Source organism: Balaenoptera borealis (genome assembly GCF_965194805.1).
Source record: "Balaenoptera borealis genome assembly, chromosome: 10".
Lineage (NCBI taxonomy): Eukaryota > Metazoa > Chordata > Mammalia > Artiodactyla > Balaenopteridae > Balaenoptera > Balaenoptera borealis.
Window position 1 is genome coordinate 113,798,670 of NC_138874.1, and position 26,311 is coordinate 113,824,980.

General features: G+C 50.1%; 2 long non-coding RNA genes across 3 annotated transcripts in view; one reads left to right on the forward strand and one right to left on the reverse strand.

Annotated features, from left to right (window-relative positions):
- The window catches only part of LOC309636038, a 179,804-nt gene that overhangs the window by 114,042 nt on the left and 39,451 nt on the right, over positions 1 to 26,311 (forward strand). Inside the window, exons 3-4 of one of the 2 annotated variants that reach the window (XR_014249200.1) lie at positions 22,583 to 22,704; positions 23,908 to 24,134. The exons of the other annotated variant lie outside the window; for it this stretch is intronic. This is a non-coding gene — a long non-coding RNA (uncharacterized lncRNA). Of the gene's footprint in view, positions 1 to 22,582; positions 22,705 to 23,907; positions 24,135 to 26,311 lie in introns of those variants that run through there. 2 annotated transcript variants of the gene reach the window in all.
- Positions 1 to 26,311, reverse strand: part of LOC309636039 — a 275,013-nt gene that overhangs the window by 109,449 nt on the left and 139,253 nt on the right. The gene's annotated exons all lie outside the window — the stretch shown is intronic.

The window sequence follows — 26,311 nt, forward strand, 5'->3', positions numbered from 1 at the left end:
GATGGGCTTCCTGAAAGGAGCTCCAGGCAGGTGACTCCTGAGGGGCACAGATAGCTGCTCGTGTAGCCCGGGCAGGTCACCCAATGCCTCTGGGCCAGGAACAGACTCCCATGGAGGAGCGAGCACCAGTGCACCTCTAGGGACCAACAGTGACCAAGACAAGCATGTGTCCCGTCCTCTTCCGTAGTACTCAGAGGAGCCCCTGCCAGGGCAGGGGACAGAATGGTGGCTGTGCAGGGCCACCGGGGACAGGCGGGGAAGCCTGAGGGACACCAGCCTCCTGGCCATCCTCTAGAGTTTCTGGGCTGTCTCCTGTTCCAGCGTTTTTGGAGAAGAGACAACAGAGAAGAAAACGTGAAGCCATGGGGAGCAGTAGGTGGTCAGAAACCTCAGAGACATCAAAACAGTCAGAATTTACCCAGGAAAAGAGATGCCATTGGACTGACCTTTGAGTCTGGACAAGATAAATAATTACCTAGGAAGGCTTGCAACAAAATCAGCCTGGAAGAAATAAAAGCAAGAAGGGACAGCTTGATTGGTCAGGATCCTTCTCAAGAGCGTGCCCTCCCCAGGCTGAATGACATTCACAGTGTATTTTAAGAGCGATACGTACTGGGAGAGGTTAAATCAATAGACTCAGCCTACTGTGCTGACTGTGGTCCCCAAGACTGGGAAGTATGTGAAATATTCCCCAACTACAAGAGCGGAAAAAAAGCGAATAAGGAGAAGACCTTATGGGACAGACTTCCAAGTGAACAACCCCGTGGTTTGGTCTTGTGAGCAAGTCAATTTTTCAAAGTATTCTGAATTTGCTGAATCCACTCAAGTTTACTATTATTTATTATCAGGTAGCATCATAACGAATGTCTACCTCCTGGACACTTGGGGGTCATCAAATCTGTTCTGCAGGATTTTAGGACACAGGTAGCATTGTCCGTCCAAACGTGGGCAATGAGGAAAGTAGCATCCATCTCTTATTGATCATGATGTCTGAATTAAGGGATACAGAGCTCTAATCTTGGTGTAAGGATTGAATTGGTTTTGAAAATACCAAATATTACCAAACAACTCCAGCGTGGGTATAACGGCGGTGTGCGGTTTGCAAACATGCCGCTGAAATGATACACTTTAAATGAAAGAAACGTTTGGCCCTTAGGGCGTGTGCCGGGTGGCTATTTGCGCAGAAAAAAAGGAACGATATTCTTTCTGCATTGGTGTTTTCACTGCTTTGCCAAACTCTGCGCCCCTTCTGGGAAGGGCGAGTTAATTTCCAAGCTCTGCCCACACTTTCCCTCCATCCAGCCACCTCCTCTCCCCTGACAGTGTTTCCTGGAATGTGGGTGACCTGGGGATGCCGTGGCCACAGCGCCCCGGGGTCAGCGGAGGAAATTACAGTTGGAGCGCATCTCAGTCAAGGCCTCTTGAGAGCGCTCCGGCCTCTCTTGGTCTTAAGAGGAGGTTGCCTCCTGGGCCGGCGCTGGGCTCTCCAGACTTATGCTAAGTAGCTCCCACTCATCCGTGTAAACACGGGCGTCCTGGCGTTTCCGACAGGCCTTATGTAAAGTGATAAATTGCCCCTAGAAAGGCTCGACCAGCACGTGGGCCTTAATTGTCTCCTGGCACCAGGGGTCCGTAGAAGCCCTTGAAGATGAGTTTGCGGCTCCTGCGGACCATCCGGGGACCCTCAGCTCTCCTTGCCCCCGTCCCGCTCCCGCTAAGGCCACGCAGGGTGCACCCCGGGCGCGCCCCTGGGGATGCCCGGCGGCCTAGCAGCCACCCCTACCCCCCAACACCCCACCCGGAGCCTGCAACGCGCGCCAGCCCGCCTTTGCCATCGTCGTCGCCGTCGCCGTCGGGGGCAGGGAGCGCGCTCTTCCATCGATTAATTAGAAGCCGGAGTCGGTGGAGCCCCCGCCCGCCGGCCCGCGCTCCGCCTGCCAGGGGCGCCCTCCCCGCAGCCCGCCGGCCCTTTGATCGCCCGCGGCCCGCAGCCCACGCGGCGGCGGGCAGGTGGCGGCAGCCGGGCGCAGCGCGCCCCAGCGCTTGGGTCCCCGGGCCGCGGCGAGCTCCCCGCCAAGCCGCACATCAAGGCCCGGCCGGCCGGCGGGCGCCTTCATTAGCAGCCTGAAATTATAATATTATGTTAAAGAACAAAGCTGCTCCCCGGAAAAATATGTGCTGCATATCTGACAAAGATAAATTGGATTATTCAAAATATTCTTGATGAAATGTTACATTTTGCAACTAATTATCAATCTGTTTTATCTGCAGACCAGCTGGGCATTTTTGTGCATGCAAGACCTGCCTTTGCAATGATCTTAAGATGTCACTGTAGCGTTTACATCTTTTATTTCAAGATTTAAATAACTAGGAAGTAGCTAATGTAATTCACTGCTGAGAAGAAAAGCCAGCTTCTTGATTCCTTTCCAAAGCGATCTCCTCCTAATGAACTTCTTTGGACTGTGCGTAATGAGGCTTTATTCAAATAATGTTTAAGGAAGCCTCTGTCAGTGTAATTTCTAAAAAAAAGGGACCAATGTTTAATACATTTGAAACATCTCTATTCATAGGACATTAGCTCATGCAAGCACACAATGGCACTTTGCAATGAGACATCCGTGTTGCTCTTTTCAGCTGAACTCGGCCTGGCCGAGCCCTCTGATACCCTCACAAATCCGAGGCCTTGGCCTGCCTTTTTATCTGGCATTTTCTAGAGCTGAGATGTTTAAGATACTCTGGGCTGATATAAATCCTCACCATTAGGAAGATTCAGCTTTCTGCTCTTGTCTACCCATCAAAATCTCTCTCCTGTTCTCATCTGTCTGGGGGATTGTGTCAATGTAGTTTTCTTGTTGTTTTGTGAGCATTTTATGGTTGGAGGCAACTGAAAACCAGAATCTGACAGATTCTAGGCCCTTCACACTTTCCTGGAGGGTAGAGAGTGGCTAGAAGATGCACTTCATCTATATGCTTAGCAGTCGGCCCTCTTGCTTGGCTGAATGCACTTTCCATCCAGACTGAGGCAAAAGACTAGAAGCTGTTGCGTATAAACACTCAGAAGTGCTTTCCAACCTACTCTGGTCTTTCTTTTGTTACAGCTCAGAGAGAAATATGAGAATATTCTCTTTGTGGAGCAATCTTCACTTCTTCAGTCTCAATACTCTTTTTTTTTTGTATATAAGTTAATTTATTTATTTTTGTCTGCGTTGGGTCTTCGTTGCTGTGCGCGGGCTTCCTCTAGTTGCGGCGAGTGGGGGCTACTCTTCGTTGTGGTGCGCGGGCTTCTCATTGCGGTGGCTTCTCTTTGTTGCAGAGCACGGGCTCTAGGCGCATGGGCTTCAGTAGTTGTGGCACGTGGGCTCAGTAGTTGTGGGGCACGGGCTTAGTTGCTCCGCGGCATGTGGGATCTTCCGGGACCAGGGCTCGAACCCGTGTCCCCTGCATTGGCAGGCGGATTCCCAACCACTGCGCCACCAGGGAAGTCCCTCAATAGACACTCTTGACAGCCGGAGATGGAGAAGGCAAGGCTTGGCTTCGTTCCCATTGCATAGATGAGAACACAGAGGCACAAGGGAGGGAGGGGATGATGTGATTTGCTCAAAGATACCCTGAGAGCTGCGGTGGAGGCGGGACTGCCAGCCTTTCCGCGCTCTATGCGCAAGCTCGAAGCGCTCCACTTAGAAGGATGAAAGATGAACTTGTAGCTGATGGGAGGAACATGTGGGAACCTTCAGGCTGTGGATTTCCCTTCTCAGTTGAGAGGTCTTCAAAGTGGTTATGAGGGAGCACGCCAAGGAAAATCAAGCAGCCATTTTCCCACTAAAAATGACAGAACATACATCCTTCTTGCTTTTCTAATTGATTTCATTCTGACCGCCTTTCCACAAAATTCTCCCCAGACAGGTTCTCAGAGCTGTCAGTAAACCATTTGAAATTTTGCATGAAGCACATTTATGTGTGCATTTCTCTATCTATCTATAGAACTCTTTTACCCCTTATTTGGCTTGGTTAGATAATGTCTTTTGTTCAGATTCCAAAAGAAAATTATACCTGATCTACTTTCTGCCTGATTTGACTCCGGGTTTTTCTATTTTGACATTCCCGTATTAATGGTCAAATGACAGTGCTCAGAACACAAAGATTTCAAAGAAACACTGACTGGGCCATCCTAAGACTGCTCTTTGGTCAGTCTCATCTTTTCTTTTTCTTTTATTTTAAAAAGTTTTTTAGCTTCTTTTTTCATGGCAAATTAATTAATTTTTATTGGAGTCTAGTTGATTTACAATGTTGTGTTAGTTTCTGCTGTACAGCAAAGTGAATCAGTTATACATATACATCTATCCACTCTCTTTTAGACTCTTTCCCATATAGGTCATTACAGAGTATTGGGTAGAGTTCCCTGTGCTATACAGTAAGTCCTTGTTGGTTATCTATTTTATATATAGTAGTGTGTACATGTCAATCCCAATCTCCCAATTTATCCCTCCCCCCCTTTCCTCCTTGGTAACCATAAGCTTGTTTTCTACATCTGTGACTCTATTTCTGTTTTGTAAATAAGTCCATGTGTACCATTTTCTTAGAATCCACATATAAGTGATATCATATGATATTTGTTTTTTTCTGTCTGACGTACTTCACTCAGTATGACAATCTCTAGGTCCATCCATGTTGCTGCAAATGGCATCATCTTCTTTTTTCAAAATGCTTGTTTCCTGCCTAATGCTTCTTTTGCAGGAGTCCATGTTGTGCCAGATGTGAAGGTGAAGGGGTCCCTTCACCCCACTGGCCGTTGTCTTTTCCCACATGGCCTCCTGGGTCTTTTGCCCAGAGTGATTTTGGGGCTGTCATCACATGATATCAAGAAAACAAACAAACCCCCAAATCCTCTGAATGGAGAGTGAAATCTCTCTGTCACAGAGATAACTATTTATAGGGCACCAAATGTTGGGTGCTGTGTTTTTTTCTAAAATAATTTCTAATTATTATTTATATTTTGGAAGACATAAAACAGTTTTTATTTTCTCTTCTATAGAAGAGTTATTGTGTGTGTGTGCAAATTATTTAACCATCTTCACAGTATGTGATACAAAAAAATGTTGGAACTCTCCTGAAAAAGTGTGCTGTGCTTTCCTTGTCCTCATCAGTGGGTGGTGAGTGTGGCTGGGACCGCAGTGGTACTCTGCAGAATTCTTTAACGTGTCTAGAGCAGGGATCGGCAAACCTTTTCAGTAAAGGGCCAGAGGATTTGTGTTTTAGGCCTGCAGGCCATCCTGTTTCTGCCGTTGTGGCTCTAAAGCAGCTGTAGACTATGTAAGTCAACAAGCGTGGCCGTGTTCCAATAAAACTTTATTTATGGGCACTGAAATTTGAATTTCAGATCATTTTCATGTGTCATGAAATATTATTCTTCTTTTGATTTTTTTCCAACCGTTTACAAATATAATAACCATTCTTAGTTTGTGGGCTGTACAAAAGCAGACAGTGCCCAGATGTGGTCCACAGGCTGTAGCTTGGCCTCTCTGCTTTGGAGTGTAACGTAGATCTTTCCAGCTGCTCTAACTCCCTTGCTGCTCTGGTAGGCGTTCATTGTAAGAATGCCTTTTTTACCCATTTGTATCTGCTTACATAATATTAGGCTCTCTATTAACCCCTCTCCCAGTTTTATTGAGCTATATTGTAATTGACATTTAATATGGTATAAATTTGAGATAATGACAGGATTCCGTATATATTGCAAATCGATCACCACAGTAAGTCTAGCTACCATACTTCACTGCCCAGAGTTACAAGCTTTTTTTTCTTGTGGTGAGAACTTTTACCATGTATTCTCTCACTCAAAGGGAGGGAATTATATAAGGTCATCTGTTAGCATGATTCCATGTAGAGGTTTAATTTATATGGTTTCAGCTAGCGGGAAAACTCTAAAAAGTCAGATGGTTAAATGAATTCTGGATCTAAACTAAGGAATGAAAGTGATTTGGACCAACCTCTCTGCGCAGCTGCTGACAAAGACTGTGATTAGACGGGGTGTGGGGGCGTGGGATGGGAGGGTGAGGCAGAGGAGAGGTGAAAGGGAAGTAGCAGCAGAGGGGAAGCGGGGAGGGTCCTCCTGAGGACTCTGTCCAGGCCTGGGAGTTAAGGAACAGACTGCGTGCTGTCAGCCCTTCGGAAGCATCTCTTAACCCCAAGTTTTTCTACAAAATCGCACGCTCATACTTATCCATTCCACAGACCTGTACTGAGCACCTACTATGCGCCAGGTCAGTGCCAGACAGCCTGGTGGGGCAGCTCCCCGTGGCTGCCATCACAGATCGGCAGAAACTCAGATGACCTGTTCCACGTCTCTCTCTCAGTGTCTGGTGTTGCTGGCATTCCTTGGCTTGCAGCTGCATCGCTCCAATCTCTGCCTCCGTCTTTACATGGTACTCTCCCTGCATGTGTCTCTGTGTCCGAATTCTCTTCTTCTTATGAGGAAATCAGTCATTGGATCAGGGCCCAGCCTACTTCTGTATGACCTCATCTTAATCTCATGACATCTGCAAAGACTTTATTTCCAAAAGAGGTCACATTCACAGGTACCAGGTGACTTGAACATCTTTTTGGGTGACACAGTTCAACCCACACGAGACAGAAAGCTGAGTAAATAGATGTTAGAATTGGGACTCAGGTGCTGGCTGTTCCTTCACCGTGTGGCTTCGGTGGCCTAGGATTGTCCCTGATTTTTCCTTGCAGCAAAACCCAGTTGTGGCATTTACCGCTGCTGCAGGGTCTCCAGAAGGATCTGTCCCCACACAATCCCGAGTGAAATCATGCACAGGCTACTGAAGGTTTCTTTGGGGGTTTGCCTTGCTCACTCGGGGAACAACTTCACAGGCCCCAAGGCCCTTCCTGCCACACTATCCACGGGGCTCTTTTCTGGACCCTCCTCCGTGTAGCTGCTCCTCTTTGGGATTTCTCTTGGGAATTAGGATTCCGCCATCCTTAATCAGCTCGGCCCTGATTCCTGTCCCCACAGCTTGCAGACGCCACCCAGCATTCAGCGTAAGGAAGGGTCCTCCAGCGCCTGGACCCCGTCCTCACGCACGGCTTTGCATCCCTTCGTTAGGTAAGCTTGCTCTCTTGGGGTCTCACAGCTCCGCCCCAAGACACTCGCCAGCATATTTCTTCTGCACAGGCGCACCTCGTTTTACTGTGTTTCACTTTATTGCGCTTCGCAGATATTGAGATTTTGGCAAATTGAAGGTTTATGGCAACCCTGTGTTGAGCACACCTATTGGTGCCATTTTTTCCAATAGCATTTGCTCACTTCACGTCGGGGTCACATTTTCATAATTCTTACAATATGTCAAACCCTCCACCAGCAAAAAGATTTTGACTCGCTGAAGGCTTAGAGGATGTTTAGCATTTTTTAGCAATAAAGGATTTTTAAATTAAGGTATGTACATTGTTTTTTAGACATAATGCTATTGCACACTTAACAGAGGACAGTACCAGGATAAACAGAACTTTTTTTTTTTTTTTTAATTTTATTTATTTATTTATGGCTGTGTTGGGTCTTCGTTTCTGTGCGAGGGCTTTCTCCAGTTGTGGCGAGCGGGGGCCACTCTTCATCGCAGTGCGCGGGCCTCTCACTATCGCGGCCTCTCTTGTTGCGGAGCACAGGCTCCAGACGCGCAGGCTCAGCAATTGTGGCTCACGGGCCTAGTTGCTCCGCGGCATGTGGGATATTCCCAGACCAGCGCTCGAACCCGTGTCCCCTGCATTGGCAGGCAGATTCTCAACCACTGCGCCACCAGGGAAGCCCAAACAGAACTTTTATATGCACTGGGAAACCAAAAAAATTTTGTGTGACTCTCTGTATTGCAATGCTTGCTTTATCGCAAGGGTCTGGAACCAAACCCGCAATATCTCCGAGGTGAGCCTCTGTGGGTATAGTGTTGTCCCCGAGAGGAATTTGGTGAGTGAAATGATCCCCAGCCCCTTTCCAGCCCCCTTGACAGGGAGCAAACACAGGAAGAGCGTCCAGCTCAGGTGTGGAGACCAGAGAAGCTGCCTGAGGGATGGACAGAAGGCCCCGGAGATGACAACCAGGTGAGGTGGAGGGGAAGGGTGTCTGCAGAGCGCACCTGCGCGGTGAGGTGCTTCAGGGGAGGCGCGGTCCTCCTGCGGCCTCGGACTGGTCTCCGGGGAGGAGCGGCGCTGGGCAGCTCGGAGCTGCCGTGTCACCCCGGACGCTGGGCCTCAGCCACAGGCCGGGGGCGGGACCGTCCCTAAACATTAGGCCTCAGGGTCTGGGGGGTAAGAACTTCTCAGTTCCAGCCTGGGACTCTGGCCAAGTGCCAATGAGAGGAGGTGATTCCATCCCCCGGGGAATTTCTAACCCCTCCCGTGTTCTGTGCCCCGTCCTCAACCCTAAATTGCACTAGATGTGCTGCCCTTCGAAATTTCACTTTATTTGACCTTTGACCCCCATCCATGCAACCAGTCTCAGAATTTTGGACTCATACTGTTTCCTGAACCGCCGCCCCTAAGTTAGACCCTGTGAGTTCAGGTGCTGGAAACATACAGAGGGCAAACAGGTCCACAGCCAAGCTGAAAGAACCACAGGGTGGCTTCTGAAAGGGGCTCAGCCAGGAGTCACCTTTGCTCTTTTTCATTACGACTACCACATTCATCAACACATTCACCGTCACCATGACAATCGTCACCACCACCACCATCACCACCACAATCACCACCATCATCACCATCACCATCACCACCATCACCATCACCACCACCACCTCTACCACCATGACCACCATGACCACCTCTACCACCACCACAATCACCACCACCACTTCTACCACCATCACCACCACCACCATCACTATCCCTACCATCACCATCACCACCACGATCACCACCATCACTACCACCATCACAACCACCAACATCACCTCCACCACCACCACCACCACCACCACCACCATCACCACCATCATCACCACCACCACCACCACCATCTCCACCATCACCATCACCACCACGATCACCACTATCACCACCAACATCACCTCCACCACCACCACCACCCACCACCATCATCACTGTGCATTTCATGCCCTGTGATCTTATTTAAGGCTCACAACAACCCGGCAAGTAAATAGTATTATTATTTAAAAAAACTAGTTTATCCCTGTTATTCAGATGAGGAGGTTGAGGCTTAGCTAGGAGAAGTACTGGTCTCACTTTGCCTCTGCTGTAGGGGCACCTTCTCCCAGGATCAGTGTGTGTGAGCGTGTGTGCTTGTGTGAATGTGTGTGTGTGTGTGCACATGTGTGTGCCTGTGTGTGCCTGCCTGCCCACATATATGTTGGTGCAGGTTTATGCGTGTGTGTGTGTGTGTGTGTGTGTGTGTGTGCACATGTGGGCCTGTGTGTATGTGTGTGTGCAGGTGTGTGTTGTGAGTCCTCAAGGAACAGCAGAGCACGTCGTCTCTGAGAGCACATCAGGACCACAGGGAGTGAAATGTGGGCAGGCCCGCAGCGGGGCTGACCCTGGCTTTGTCCACCAGCCTTGGGGAGTGTGGGAGCCATACTCAGGTCTCCCCCAGTTGCCTGTGTGAGCCAGCCAGGCCCTTTAATTGGCAGCATCAGTGCTGTGCAAGCTCGACTGCCTCTGTGTCCCCTGGCAGGAGGGGCTGGAAACCTGGGGTCTGCAGAGCCCTGCGTGCAGGCGCTCAGGCTGGGGGAGGAGAGCCAGAGAGGGGGAGGGGGAAGCAGCCGCGTGCCCGGTGCCTGCGATGCATCTCAGAACAGCCCTGGGCTCCAGACCCGCCCGCCTGCCTGACAAGGAGCAGTCCAGGCCTGTCCCAATACAGCATCCATCAGCCACAGGTAGCTGTTTAAACATAATCAATTAGCTGATTAGTTATCGATCAATTAAACAAATTAATTAAAATGAAATGTAAATATTCAGATCCTCAGTTGCAGTCACCACATTTTAAGCGCTCAATAGTCACATGTGGCCGGTGGCCACCAGCTCTGGTGGCACAGATGAAGAATATTTTTGTCATCACAGAAAGCTCTGTTGGACACCATTGCCCTAAAGGGCAGGTGTCTGAGCACGACTCCATGGCCTGGGTCAGAGGAAGGATGCTGTCGAGACTTCAGGGTCCCCCGGCCCTGCTTTGTTCTGTATAGAGCCCATCTATACAGCCACCCACGAGGGGAAGGCTTTCACTGGTCCCTGGGTCATTGGAGGACTTTATAGGCAAGTTCAGGGGTTTAGATTCCATCTGACCTATGGGAGGAGATGGGGGAGGGGCAGGGGGACAGGGAACTGTCTTCGTGCTTTTTTTTCTTTTAAATACACCAGTCATGGTACTGCACACTTCACACATGCTACCGACAGTAAATAATAGTAACTATCGTGTACTGGGTGCTTATGAGTGGGAGGGCTTAAGCCCCTGTGTGCCAGATCCCATGCCTGTCCTCGCTAAGCTTCACTTCCCACCGGGAGTGGGTGTCAGCACCAGCCTCGTTCACACACTGAGACACCTCTGGCTGGAACAGCCCCAGCCCCAGCTTGTCCCGTCCGTAACCGTGGGACTGATTCTGCTTGAATTCTGTCTTTAAATCCATTTCCCAAGCATTCACCCCAGTCTCATGTTTCCTCTTTTATTGGAATAATTATAACTTTTTAGCCTGACCTTAACATATATACTTTTTCCCCCTATTTAAACTCACCCGGGGACCATTTGCGGTAAAATGGGACGGGGACTCGGTGACTGGGTGTTGACCCCTCCAAGCCCCCTGCCATTTGTTCTTGTTTTTTTTTTTTTTTAATTAAAATGTAGTTGATTTACAATGTTGTGGGTTCTTGCTTTTTTCCTTTCTTTTTTAAAACAGACTTGCAGATTCTCTTAATTTTAAATCTCATCGTTTCCATTATAAGCTGTCATCTTTTGGAAAGTTATTTGAGACCTTTTGTCCTCACATGATCACACAGTTGCTTTCTCCTCCGAAGAACTTGAAAAGAGTTTACGTTAAATATTAGAGCATCTTGACTACCACTGGCTAATTTAATTGTAGACTTCAAGATAAGCTTCAAGGATGTTTTTCCATCACTGGAGCTGTCAGTGGTATTTTCTGGTGAGAGGTTTCAGTTGAAAATCCCTGGCCAATCAGTACTTTACTCTCAGGAGGAAATTAAAGAGATCACTTGAAAATAGCTGCGAAATAGAAAAAAAAAACCCCCAACCCTCTTGGCTCCAGCAGGCGTCCTGGAAAGGTGGATGGGAGGTCAGCTGAGTGCTAAACGCTGTTCCTGGCTCTCAGGTCCTCCCTTGGTACAGCGGCTCCGATGGCCCAGCGATGAGACAAGATGGAGTTGGCTGCCTTAAAGATGACTTTTTGTGGGCTGCCGTGGTCTGTTAAAATCATAAAATACGTATGGCAAGCGTCAGCATCGGGGCAGGGAGCAAGGCCCTCGCTTCGGCTGGTCTTTAGAAAAAGAAAACAAGCTCAGTATCTACTAGGAGATCAGTTTGCACCCGATCTGGTTTAAATGCTAAACCCTATGAAATGATCTTAAGCAGAAAAATCAATTTCCCAGAAGTCTCAGATGTACACTGGAACTCTTATATTTGAACTAAATCTAGGTAGAGTTAAATAATTGAGCTGGCTCTCTTTAAGTGCTACAAATGTATTTCACGCTAGAAATAACTCATGTGAGTCGGGCAACTCCAAAGGGTGCTGGGGCACCCAGGCCCTTCAGAAACGGGCCAGGAGCAGCTTGAGAGGGGTAGGGCCAGGGTGGCACTGAATCCCAGGCATCTTTCTATCCAGAATAAACGGGGAGAGGCAGGGACCAAATCCGTGATCAGAGCTGGAGACTCTTGAAATTACCTGCATTGACATCAAGGAGAGTCAGGGGCTTGCCCCTCGAGTGTGGCATTTGAGAGGCCAAAGACACAGCCTGGGGACCCCTTGATCCTGCAGAGGAGCAGAAAAAGATGAAGGTCACTGCTCCTGACCTTGCTGCGGTTCGGTCCTGACTCCCATCTCCTGCCTGGGTTGACCTGGGAGCCACAACCTCTCAGAGCCTCAGTTTTCCATTTGTAAAATGGGACTTCATTTGCTCCTTCAATTGTATTTTTTGACTGTCCTGGGCACTGGGATACAACAGTGAACATGGTGGACAGAGCCTTGCCTCTCTGAGCTTGTGAGTCTCGTGGTAGAGGCACGCGGCACAGAGCCAACAGGTTTGCAGAAGCATTTGCTTTGGCGAAGTGCTGGAAAGGAAGAACACGCACATTTTAACAAGTGTATCTGCTTCCTTGGGTCCGTGGGTGGGGGGGAGATTGAATAAATTAATACAGCAAACTGCGCAGAGCTGCTCAGTGAACGCTAGCTTTTACTACTGTGGCCCTTCTAATATGATGGCTACTCTTATTGGTATTACCGTCAGCATTGTCTTCATCACATAGGCGGGGGAGGAGAGAGAGAGGAAAATAGGAATTTAGGAGAAGGGAATTAAGTAGAAACCCAGGGTTAGCGCAGGGAGAAGGGGGTTCTGGGATTGTACCCACCAAGAGGCAGGCACATGTTTGCTGCCTCGAGCCCAGCCCCCAGCCCCCAGCCCAGCTCTTCCCAGGAGGTGACAAGGAAGCTCCTTGGGGCCAGGGACATGGCTTGGACCCCGCTGGCTCTAGAAGTTCCTCCGTTCCCCTGCTTTATCTTCAGAGCATTTACAAGTGGGAGCAGGCCAGACCCTGGCGTGAGCATCTCCCTGCTGGCGAGGGACCAGCGGGGAGTGAGGGCTGGTCCAGTCCGATCAAGCGAGGAGCAGGAGGCACCCCAAATGCAGGGAGCACAAGTGTGCATGTTTATCACTGGATTTCGAAGCTGGCCCTTGGGGTGCATTTACACTGAAGCTAGCACCCCCGTGACCAAGGCATCTGGACAGCTCTCCTGGCCTTCCTTGCTAGGAACCCATTCTTCTTTGGAGTGTTTTAAACAGCTGGATGTTTGCCTTGCCAATTAAGAATACACGGGTCCTGTAATAAAGGCATCGATAACCCTTTGTAAGGATGACGTGACGGGCGCAGATTTGGAAGATAGAAAGCAGATGAGGGTTACTTGGAGGTGAAATGTGGTTTTCGATGCTTGCAATTGAGGCTCTGAAATCCAAGCTCCCCCTGAGTTTCAATGGCCTATATTTGTTTGCTTATTTTGGCTGCTCTCTCTGCTGTTGGAATCCCCTCTCCCTCCCCTGCTGCAGGGCCAAGTGACACACGTTTAATCTAAAACCATGAATCCAAGGTTCTAGCGCCACTGCTGTCACCAACCAGCTGTGTGACCTCGACAGGCTACTCAGTCCTCTGGCAAGATCCCTGCTTTCTGGTCTTCAAGGGAGGGATTCATTCCTGACTGCAGGATTCTGTGGTTCCATGGGAACTCGCTTTCCTTAGAGAATTTGGTTAACACAAAATGAGATCATGGGAGGACCATCCAGAGCCTGTGAACCGAGGCAGGCAACAAGTGGGTTCATTTTTTTACACGTTCTATATTTGCGGGAAAGCACACTCGGCATCCTTCCGTTGACTTAGCTGCCAAGTCTGCATTTAATTTTTTTACTTCCTCTGGAAAGTCCTGGTAATACATTGATAAACTTCCATCTTTAAATAAAACCTCTGTGTGAAGAGGACACCACTCCCCAAAGAAGGCACGACTTTCATCTCAAAGAGCACCCCAATAAGACTGATTAGTTGACATCAGGGTGGTGAGAAGTACTCTCTAGCCTGCGATGTACTGCAGTCTGCTGGAGGACGTCATTTTTGGGCTTTTATCCAGCAGGAATGAACAGTAAATAAATGAAGAAGTATATTAGGCTGAACCGCTGACATTTGTTTGCAGGGTAGTAAATGTTTGTGAATGAAGAGCAGCAAAAGATTTTTTAATAAATGCTTTTGTGGCGGATTTTATACTAAATCATTTCTTGACATTTCGACTCAAACCAACAGCTTAGATAATGGATCATACCATATGCATATACTCTGGTTTGATAAATCCTCTGCTAAGAGGACCTCCATGAAACTGGATTCCCTCTAGACTGGGAGAAGATTGTATGTGGAATAAGTTAATTCAGGGAAGTCGGGGAGGAGCGGGTCGGTGATCTTGCCCACGCTCTGAATCTGAGCTGAGGCTCAATGAACAGTCTCCTTGGGTGTTCAGTTTGGGCTGGACCGCGTTAAATAAACTCCATAGTGAAGATGATGCTTCTATTTTCTGATGGGAATGTTTACGCAAGAAAGCAAGACAGGGGCTTCCCTGGTGGTGCAGTGGTTGAGAATCTGCCTGCTAATGCAGGGACACAAGTTCGAGCCCTGGTCTGGGAGAATCCCACATGCCGCGGAGCAACTAGGCCCGTGAGCCACAACTAATGAGCCTGCGCGTCTGGAGCCCGTGCTCCACAACAAGAGAGGCCGCGATAGTGAGAGGCCCGCGCACTGCGATGAAGAGTGGCTGCCACTCGCCGCAACTAGAGAAAGCCCTCGCACAGAAACGAAGACCCAACGCAGCCATAAATAAATAAATAAATAAAATTAAAAAAAAAAAGTTAAGGATGTACCTCACATATCTTATTAAAAAAAAAAAAGAAAGCAAGACACAGAGGGCCTGAGAGGAAAATGAAAGTGTGGGCAGGTCAGCACGCGGACAGGCCCCTGTCAGTAGTGCCACCTTGTTCTCCCTCTGAGCCGTGCAGGACCTCCCTGGCCATCCTTCCCTTCAGGCCAGCAGACGCCAAACCAGGACGCTCGGCTGACTCCCTGGGCTCCGCGGGCAGCCCGGTCTCGCTGCCTGCCAGCCCCGGCGGAGGGCAGCTCTTCCTCCTGGTCTGGCCTTAGGGGCCCACGCTGGCCTCTGTGGATTCAGATGCTGGAGCGTCTTCCCACCTCACTCTGGGCCGGTTCCTCCCCTCCTCTCTGCAGGGGGCTCCCCTTTGTCTTGTGAGCCCCCACCATCTTCTGCTCAGCAGAATCTCCCCTTTCCTCCAGCTGGGTCCCTTGCGACTTCCTGCTGGAGCCTCCGCCCGGCGCTGCCCTCAGAGAGGGCCTTGCCCGAGCCCATTCTGTCTTCCTGGCAGCGTCCAGGGTTTCTCCTGGGAGGGTCTGTGGATCACCAGGCCTGCTGAGTGACAAACACCGATTCCTGAATCCGAATCCCTGGGGACCAGCCCAGGAAGCTGCATCTCCAGCAGGTACCAGCTCTTGGGGTCCAGCCCTTACGAGGTCCGCAAGAGGGTGTGTGGAACAAGTGAGGGAATAAATGAGAAAGGAAGAAAGGCATGCTGCAACCTTTAGGTCTCACATCTTACTGTTATTTTACGTGTGTCCTGTCGTTTTCAGAAACGGTAAGTGACCTCATCCTGATCCATTATGATGTTCTAGATTAAGCCATCCTTCAGAAAAAAAAATGAAAGAATCTTGACAATGATAGTTGCTGTTAATACCACTCTGGACATAGGTTTACTGACTGATGAATTTAGCAAGTTTGTTTCTGAAACAACATGAGGAACAGCCCAGGGTTCCACCAGCGGGTGGCATGGCCATGCTCGCAGAGGCGTCGGCAGGGCCAGAAATGGCATCTGTGGGGCTGTACAGGAACCCCCCAGTGAAGCCAGTGCGATGCACGCTCAGGGCCCCGCTGCCTCCCGGGCCGGCTGGGCTGTGCAGATACTGTGGAGTGCCGCCCTGGGCCGTGCGCGGACACCGAGGGACATCGTGAGGCCTGTCCCCAGTGCGGGGTGACATTCGCACAGCCTGCAGTCAGTGCTGGCACATTCCCTCTCTGATTTTCTTTTCCCCGTTTTACATACTCACTCTCCCCGGTGAATAGTCCCTGGCAGGTTTCCCAAGATATCAAATTCCAGGAGAGAAAATGCACAGGTCATGTGTGAGGACTAAACAGAAACCCATAGGTGGAAACGACTTTTGTCAGATGTCTGAGAAACAGGTCCGCCTTCAGCTGCAGGTTAATCAGACATAGAGCGGCGGGTGGACGCGGGCACGGGACCCTCTGTGCCTTCGGCGGCTCCCAGGCTCGCCTTGGGCAGGTCACGCCGCTTCCGGGGGCTGCAGCCGTCTCATCTCGATAATTAGGGTCTCGGATGAGCTGGGCCAGGCTCCTTCCGGGTCGGAGAGTGTGTAATTCTATCCGCCTCCGTCAGTCCCAAGTTGCCATCCTCTGCAACTGGTATTCGTAAGGCCGGGCCACACTTAAAACGCTTAGCGGGAGTGTGGGTGCCTGTAAAACCGCCTTTAGTTTGCTTTGCGACTGGCTTTGACTTGTTTCTAAGCTTAGAAACAGGTGAGTTGAGCGCATGAGAAATGTTTATCAGGTCGCAGGTTGACAAGCTTTCTGTTCGGATTGCAGAGACTTATCTGGCATCTCGGTAGGACCCGAAGGTGTTACCCAGCAACGGCGGGGGAGTTTCCCACGCGTGCATGCTGCAGAGATGGGCCCCGGACACGGATGCCCAGGGCCCTGGGGAGGCATAGGCTGCAGGTTGCTTTGTGGGCCCGTGTCAGGAGGGGCTGGGCTCGGAGCCTGGATTTTCTCATCTGTAAAATGGGGGATAGTGGTTCCCATCCTGCTTGTGAGGAGTAGCACATGCAGTAATATACGCTGCAAATACACGCAAAACACTTTGAATGGTGCTGGCCTTTATTAAGGCTGCGTGAGCGTTAGATATTATTATTATCACAAGTCACCCATGATGTATGCTGGCTAAGTCCCTTCAGCAGCTTCCCTCTGGTCACAACCCTTTCCTTGTATTGGGAGGAAAGTCAAGTTTCTGATTTCGAGGCCCCGGTGACCTGGTGCTCCTGGGTAACTTGATCACGGAGATGGGATGCTGGTCCATGGAGGGCAAAGGCTCCTTACAGGGCGAGAAGCCGTGAGGGGGCAGCAGGGAGGGGGGACATGTGGCCTCACCTCCTGGGCCTTTAATCTGGGGACAAGCTGGGCTCCTCATTTGTTTGGCATTAAGTCAGCAGGATTTTTTTTTTTAATTAATTAATTTATTTTTATTTTTGGCTGTGTTGGGTCTTCGTTTCTGTGCGAGGGCTTTCTCTAGTTGTGGCAAGCGGGGGCCACTCTTCATCGCGGTGCGCGGGCCTCTCACTATCGCGGCCTCTCTTGTTGCGGAGCACAGGCTCCAGACGCGCAGCCTCAGTAATTGTGGCTCACGGGCTTAGTTGCTCCGCGGCATGTCCGATCTTCCCAGACCAGGGCTCGAACCTGTGTCCCCTGCATTGGCAGGCAGATTCCCAACCACTGCGCCACCAGGGAAGGCCAAGTCAGCACGATTTTAACGCCGGATGTTCATGAGCTCCAACAGCGCCCAGAACAGGACAGATTTGCCCTTCGGGTGGGGTGGTCCAGGCCAGGGCTGATGCTTCTGCAGGTCCTCGAGGCCTGTGGATACGTCTCCACTGGGGCGGCCGTGTCCTCCTAAGCGACGCTGTGTGCGTGTGGCTCCCGGGGGCAGGGACTGTGCTGGCGCCTGTGCTGGTTCTCAGGTGCTGATTGTTGAGTGAGAGCGGGGGACACAGCTGCTCTGCAGGGCACTTCATCCAGTGTGTCTCTTCCTGAAAATGGGGGTCCCAGAGGCTTCCCCCCAACATGGCTGCATCAGCCCCATTCTCTCAGAGTCTCCTGGGAGGATCGTGGGCCTGTGTCACTGTGAACAGAGTGTCACCCACCTGTTTGGACAGCCGCCGTGTGTCACCTACCCCGACTGCACGCAGTGTTTTCTAGCAGCTGTGTGTTTTAAACAGCTGTATTGAGGTACAAATTACACACCATAAAACGCATACATTTTCAGCCTACACGTCAATGATTTTTAGTAAATGTATAGAGTTGTGTAACCACCACTGCAATCAAATTTAGGACTTTTCTGTCCCGTCCACCCCAAAGATCTCTCATGCCCCTTTGCCATCCCTCCCCACCTGCCCCAGCCCAGGCAAACACTCACCTACCTTCTGTCTCCATAGATTTGCCTTTTCTGGTCATTTCCCACCAGTGGAATCATGCGATATGCAGTCTTTTTCAGCAGCCATATTGATTACTTTCCCTCCTGGTTCCTGGCAGGAAACAATTTGTATCATATTTGTGGCTGGGAAGTACCTGGGGGTCGGGAGAGAGCTGCTCTTGCCCATGACGCCTGTAGCCACACGTGCGCCTCCCCAGCCCCTTCCTCCAACCCCCTTCTCCCATCGGATGCCTGTGGGTCCTCCATGCCCACGTGTCTCTCTAGGCTCCATCTCACTGCTGAGAACAAGAGCGGTTCTCCTGTTTGGTGATCTCAGGCTCTGAACCGGAACTCCCTGCCCTGCCCCATGCTATTAGTGAATCCTGTGACCTTCCCTTGGTGGACAGGCTCTAACGGGGCCCCTTGGTCCCCGGCCCCAGCCCCTGCAGTGTGGGTGGGTTGTGGCTTGCTTCTGACCCTAGACGACAGACGAGGTGATGGGAAGTGTGTGCTTCCATGGTTCTGTGACCTAGGATGGTAGCATCAGTCTTGCTGGAATTTCTCTCACCCCGTTGGTTGTGAGGCAGCAGGTGGTCATGTTGGGGATCCTTACATGGAAAGGACCATGGGCATTTCCAGAAGCTGAGGGCAGCCTCCTCAAACCTAAAGCTCTCAGTTTTACAGCCACAAGGAGCTGAATTCTGCCAGCAACCACACAAGCGAGAAAGTGGATCCCTCCTCAGTCAAACCACCAGATGACAACCCTGGTCTAGTTGATACCGTGCCTGCAGCCTTGTGAGACCCAAGCAGAGGACCCAGTGAAGCTATGTCTGGACTCCTGACCCACTGAAACTGTGAGATCATAAATGTGTGTATTTTTAAGTTGCTAATTTTATGGTGATGTGGTATTGGAGCCGTAGAAAACTAATGCCTCTCCCCCCCGTAAGGCAGCCGTCTCAGAGTTATCCTTCCTGATGCTCCAGCCCCCCCTCCCCCAATCTTCTCCTCCAACCCCACCACCCTGCCTCACTTCAGGCTTCACATCTTGCCTCTGGACGATCGCAATGGTCTCCCACTCATCTCCCAGCCGGAGGGTCTTTGTGCGAAGCAGGACTGGCCCTGGCGGGCCCCCGTGGGGTACTACAGAATCTCATCATCATAATCCAGTTCCCACATCCTTCTCAAACTCTCTTCTGGCCACACTGAACAACTTGGCCGTTCTTATATATTCTTAGATATTAGATATTCTGGCCGTTATTAGATATCCTTAGGTAGTTCCACCTGTGTGATTTTGCATCTGCTGATCTCCCCGCCTGGAATGCTCTTCCATCTCTTCTTAGCCTGAAAAACTTTTTTTTTTTTAATTTTTATTTATTTATTTATGATTTTTGGCTGTGTTGGGTCTTTGTTTCTATGCGAGGGCTTTCTCTAGTTGCGGTGAGTGGGGGCCACTCTTCATCGCGGTGCGCGGGCCTCTCACTATCGCGGCCTCTCTTGTTGTGGAGCACAGGCTCCAGACGCGCAGGCTCAGTAGTTGTGGCTCACGGGCCCAGTCGCTCCGCGGCATGTGGGATCTTCCCAGACCAGGGCTCGAACCCGTGTCCCCTGCATTGGCAGGCAGATTCTCAACCACTGCGCCACCAGGGAAGCCCCTGAAAAACTTTTATTCATTCTTTAAAACCCAGGTCCAATATCAACTCTGTTTGAAACTTTCCATGGACTCCCTAGACAGAAAGAATGTGGACTTTATTTGGCCCACTGTGCTTTCCTGTGTTCACTGACATTCACGTTGTTATTTTAGTCTGTGTCTCCCAGTACCTCCAACAGAGTATGAACAGGGATTTGGATTTGCTGTGCCCTAACCAACACCTGTGGTGTTTAACGTACATCTCTAGAACAAATAGCCAATTACCTGCTTGAATAACTGGCTGGCCACTTCAATATATAGAAGCCAGAACCTCCAGCTGTGACATTATATCATGGGACTCTTAAGGCTCCTTGATCTCCAGGGAGTTGGGTGTGTAGGTCGGATGGGATGGGGCAAAGGTGGGGGGCTTCCAAATGTTGAGACACATTCTGGATTGTTCTGTAGATCTGAATGTCATAGGCGTTGCCCTACTGAAGTTCTCTCCCGATCTGGGTGCCGGTGACACCCACGGTCCCCGCTGCTCCATCCACGATGGCACCCTCCTCCATCCCCTGCCCGTGGCCCCAGCACGTGGAGACCAACCTGATGGAAGTCTCAAACCGACACTAATATGTATAAAATAGATAACTAATGAGAACCTGCTGTGTAGCACAGGGAACTCCACTTTGCTGTACGGTAGAAACTAACACAACATTGTAAAACAACTATACCCCAATTAAAAAAAAAAAGAAGTCTCAAACCGTGTATAAAGCATCTGCCATATTAAGGACCTTTCTGCCATTGATCACTACAATTAAAATTGTGCTCTCTTGCCCCAGGGAGCTCCTCTCTTCACTGCTGTCTGTTTCTCCCCTACACTCTTTACCGTCAGATGTATGTATCTTTCTTACTTATCTGCTTGTTTTCTGTTTCCCCAGGGCGACTGTAAGCCCTGTGAGAGCTGGGGTCTGTCCGCCTGCTCGTGTCTGCATTCCCAGTACCTGGGACATCGATCCTGAGGACCTGGTACCTCAGGATCGATGGTTGAATGAAGGGGAGAGAGCACAGTCTCCGTGGTCCAGCTCTGCCTGCATCAAGGCTGCCTCCCCTCCTTGGTCTTCCTTCCCCTTAGGATAAAGAAAATAATCCTCACCTCCAGAAAATTCTCATTTATCAATTCATCCCAGATTAAGGATTTAAAGAAAGCCCTCTTTTTAGAGATTACATGTACCTCTAACTTAAACTATAATTCTAGCTCTAACCCTAAAGTCTAAAAGATGTAATACAAACTTTTCTTCCTGGAGTATTTTTATTTTAGACAATAATTTCAGTTTCTCTTCATATGTAATACAATAGTAAATACTTAGACTGCCAGTAGGTTCCTCTTTGGTTGATTGCAATTTTAAGGACTTAGAGCTAAAAGCGTGAGGGTAAAGATGGTTTTAGAACCACGTGGTGTTCGAGTGAAATGGTATCACCTTCTGGCGGGGGACTTGGGTGGTGGTGGGGGTCTGACTATAATCGTTTATGTGCATTATGATCTTTTGCCAACTTATTCCTGTGTGATGCTGGATACGGGATGGGGGTGATTGATTTCTCGGGATTGTTTCCATCAGTTTCACGTTCTTTGCAGAGGGAAGAGAAAATTCCCTCCCATCCACTTCTACTGGGGCTTGTTAAGCCATGGCCTTGGGGGCCAGCTGATCAGCAGTGAGGAGCAGTGAGAGGCCAGCAGCCTCAGGAGTCACCGGGCAAGGACAGCCTTTGGCTACTCGGGCCCAAGGCCAGCTGTGCTTCACGGAGGAGGTCACCTTGCTGGCAATGGAAGAACAAGTCACGTTAGCATCCCAGAGCCTACTTAAGTCTGCCTGGCTTGGCATTTGGGGAAGAAATCAATGACATGTAGGTGTTGGGCCCTACAGCTGGGCAGTGGCCAATGTGCAGTGCAAGGGTGTCAGGGTCGGTATTTTTCCAGGTGATTATTTTCTATCCGCGAGTCAGTGGAATAGAAGGGAAATGGCGTTCCTAGCTATTTGAGGGAGCACAAGTGAATAAGGCAGCCTCTCCTAAGCCAGCCCTACTTGTATCATATGTGGTCCGAAGAAATGAAAATGAATCCCTTTGTGGCCAAGTATATACCCCGAAGAACATTCCCATGTGGGGTTTTGTTCTGTTTTCAACAGTGAACACTCTCCGCCTCTAGCAATGGTGTGAGGATTTTCCGCGGTGAATCAGAACCAAAGGCTGCTTCACGTCACCTCAAGGAGGGAAGCCGGTAAACACACGAGGCGGTGTGCACTTCAACTCCAGGGGCTGAGAGCGAGTGACAAAGCGCGCTTAGGTCCCAATCAGTCGTATTCTCTAGGAGCTGCCGCCTGAGCCGTGAAGGAGGAGATCCCGTGCAATTCAAACGTACTCCTGGGTCACCGGGCAGAGCCCTCTCCTCGGTGGGCACAGCAGGGATGCAGGGTTGGGCTGGGACTCCACTTCCCAACCCTTGGGAAGGAGAGTCCAGAATGACCGCCCCGGTACAGCGCTAAGGAGCTCTAGAGATGGCGAGGTCCTGCATCTGGTGAGGGAAAGAGATGCCTCCGTGGCAGGGGGCACATGTCTTCGGAGAGGAATTAGGAGATTGCTGCTGCTGGCTCTTCTCTTATAACCGTGACATCTCCGCTCAGCCGGTCTGTCCTCTCCAGGAAGGCAAGTCCAGGTGCAAAAGCACGAGTGGATTAGAGGTTCCCAAAGGTTCTTCCCACACTACCTCCCCGTTGGCTGCTCTGCCCGGTGGTAGCTGTTCCCCGCAGAGCACACCTTGGGTTCCAGGAGCACCTCGTTCTACCCTGAGAAGCATGCGGAGCACAGCTGCGAGTGTCCTCATCATGCCCCCTCCCTGTGCTGTCCTCTCCAACCATGCATTTGCTTTGGTCTCTGAAGGCCATCCAGACGCCCACGGAGCTGAGCTTTCAAAGAGCCGCGGACAGGAGCCGCCCTCTCACTGTGATCACCAAGGTTGCCCAGGGGCCCCTGAGACTGCGCTGACCCGATAATGGCAATCAGTACGTATCTCTCAGATTTCTGCTGAGCCCTTCTGGTCAGCGATGCTCCAGGCTAAGTGCCAGGTTCCGTCCTTAACTGCACGATGCTGATTAACTACCTGTTCCTTTTCTTTCCGGTTCCTTGAATTACTCTGCACTCTTTGCAATGATGTTTAGTAATTCTCATCGAGTGTTGAGAAGCCTGCTGGGACACTGCCAACTGATCTTAACAAGCCCACTTACTGCAGGATTTCCCACTGCTTTCCTGGGCTGGGAGTTCTTTAACCAAAGGCAGCTCTCCCAGGAGAACCTTGCGAAGGTGCCTCGTCATGAATATTTTGATGTCGGAAACACTGGGCATGCAAGTTGTTTGCAAAGGCGGCCAGTGTGTTTGGAGGAACAGGGTGGGCCTTGGGCGGACTTGGAGCAGGGTGGGATTCCGATTCTGCTGCCTTCACCTTTTATCCTGGCCTGTCTTTCTTCTGGGTCATCCTCTCCCGGCCCCCCCAGCTCCAGCCGCTCTGCCACACGCCCACACCGAAGGCTCGTGCACTAATTGGTGATTAGGCATTAATGCCTCGTGCGTGTTGGCTTGTTTCCTCTCCTGGATAACTTTTTCTTCCCTTTTGTATTAGTTAGAGCCTTTCATGTCTTAACAAGGGGGGCCAACTTGTATGAGATTTCAGGCGTGCTGGGTGGGCGAGTTCAGGACTTTTGGCTCCCCTCCCAAACTACACAGGCTGGGTGCCCATGTGTGCCACACTGGGCCGTGCCTGGCCCTGGGACTGGCTTCCACGAGACTCTCAGGACTGTTTGATGGAGATGTTGATGGAGGCGGGGGAGGGGTGGCGGTGACCTCTCCAGTCCCAGCTGTAGAGCGTAAGAGGGGAGGGTATCTGGATGTTACGGGGCTCTGTGGGGTAATGAAGGATGAAGCACCCCCGTATGCAGCTAGGCACCCCAGCTGACGGGAACACTACAAGGACAGACTCTTTTGAGCATTAAGTAGGTGGAAGGAACCTCCCGTTAGAAACACACATGCTAGGAAATGAGAATTTGCCATCAGGCAAGCTGAGGGGCAATCAGCTTATTGCACTAGGAGTCTTGATCATCCAAGAGCCGGCAAAAGGATTCAGGATCAAAATCAACCCAATAAATGGATTGATGCTTACAAATTTACTACGGGGTTTGATTCTGAGAACTGATTCATTTTCATCTTCCCAGATTCCTCAGATGTGGGAGAGAAGCCACGTGGAGAGAGATCATGGTTCTTTGGTGCTTCGGATAAATGAATGATGTTCTCTGGGCTTAGAGCAGCACCGTCAATAGAACTTGCCGGTGATATTCCGTATCTCTGTGGCGTGGCAATTCACTAACTCAGGAAGTTGCTATTTATTTTACACACTTATTTTTCAAAAGCATTTCCTGCTGTACATGAAAAATGCTTGTCATTTGAACTAAAGCCATTCTGTCTGCATTTATCCTTCTTTATTTATCCTAAAGAAATAGTCATGTACGTGGCCAAAGCTTTAGCCTGGAGGATGTTCCCCACAGTGTTGTTTATCCAAACGTGAGACAATGGTACATCGGGAAATAAGAGGGTGATAGGGCTCTGCATTCTTTCAAAGATGGAAAGAAAATGTTTAAGGACTTGAAAATTGCTCATATTATGTCAATAAGTGAAAAAAAGCAGGTTGTAAAATAACAGGTAGAGTATAAGCACATTTTTGTTTTGAAAAGGTATATATGTTCATTGAAAACAATTAGGGTAATATACCAAATCGTGGTTACTCTAAGAAGTAGAATTAGAATTAGAGATGTTTTAAAATTTTCCTTTTTTCCTTGCATTTTTATGAATTTTCCGCAAAAACATGTTTTGCTGTGAAATTGGGAAAAAAATCGTTTCTTTGGTAAAGGACAAGCCAGAGGGCAAGGTGCCATGGGGGGCGGGGAGGCAGAGAGATTCTGCCCTGGGATTTGGTTCCGTCTCCCCGAAGCTCACCGTGTGAGATGTTCTCTGGATGTGAAACTGTGGGAAGGCTGTTTCTAGTGAATCCTTGGTCCTCAATCAAAAAAGCATTTTCCTCCTTCGCAAAAAGCAAAGCGCAGCCTCCGTCTGGTCCTCGGTATAGAGCTGGCCTCGTGTGGCGGGCCCGGTGGGACCGCGCCTCTGCGAGCAGCAGTGACACCGCCACTCCCGTGCACCAGCCGAGAAGGCAGCTCGGACCCACGCCTGGCTCAGGAGATGTTGTGTGCGGGTGGTCCGCAGAGCCCTGGACCCTCCCAGCCACCGCGACAAGCTGAAATGCCCGCTCAGTTAGGTGTCAGCCGGAATCCACAGGAGTGTGGCGAAGGGCGCGTGCCATTAGGACCCAGGATGGGGCAGAGCCTCTCCATAAACGGTCTTCATCAGCCAGGCAGACACTGGGCCACAGAGCTGGGACCGTGCGAGGGGACAGTTAAACGGTTTTAACTGGATCTCACTCTCTCTTGGCACACTCATTTGGTGGTGAGTTGACCTGCGATTGGAAAAAAAAAAAAAAAAAAAAAAAAAAGAATTCTTTAGATGTTTGTGTGTTTCTGGCAAGGTCTGACTCTCAGGTCAAGGCAGAGGGCTGACTGCCGACAGCCAGCCGGGGCTCTCCTAACCTGCAGCCCTCCCCAGGGTCACTTTGGGAGGCCACGTGACCCTGTCAAAGTGGAGCATTGCTGAAAAAATACATTTAAACTCGACGTTTGGAACAGCCTGCAAAGCTTGATGGTCGTTCATCCAGTTACTCTTAAAATGGCCAATCTTATTCTTAGAAGAAGGCAGATTTTCTCTTTCGAAATAGAAAAAAAGTCATTGGAGCTGAGAGTGATGAGGAATCCACGGGCTGAAGGGTGGCTCTGCCCTATTAGAGCACACTGGGCAGGAAAGATCCTCTGCGTCTTGTAGCTGAGGGGACAGAGGTGTATCCACATTTATGTGGGCAGAGAACGCCTGAACCCTGACACTCACTGCCCTGAAGTCTGGCTCTGGCTGGAGTGAAGTGGGGGCCGATTGGATAAGATGGCCTCGTGCTGGTGATGACTTGCAAGGACCCGGTGTTGCGTTCTAGCAAAATCCCACCATGAACGATGCTCCTGTCTTGTGCCCACAGCTGGTTCTGGGCCTTTGGGGTGTTTCCGAATCACCGCACTCTGGAATGATGCCGGCTGATGTTCAGGAAGATACATTATGTGACGAAGGATGAACATTCCACGTCTTATCTGAAAGTTTTGGTGTCAGCCATGGGCTACTCTCCTCATTTTGTGCTGCGATCACTTATTTTCCTGGGTTGAGAGATTTATGTGCTTCTTCCAATAAAACAGCCTGCCATTTAAAACCGTGCCTGTTTGGATGCAATCAGAGCAGAGTGCATTCGCACACGCTTCCCCAGGGGTCTGCTCCCCCGTCGGGGAATGGCGGCACCACACCCACTCAGAAGTTAGGCTGGTGTTTTTCTGCCCCTTATGAAATATTTGGACTTTTATCTTTAATATATATTCAGATGTTGATCTTTTCATGAATTCAGAAAAGGCTTTTACCTTCCAGACCTCATTCATGAGGTTTTGATGTACTCGATGCAGTGGCTCATGGCAGCAG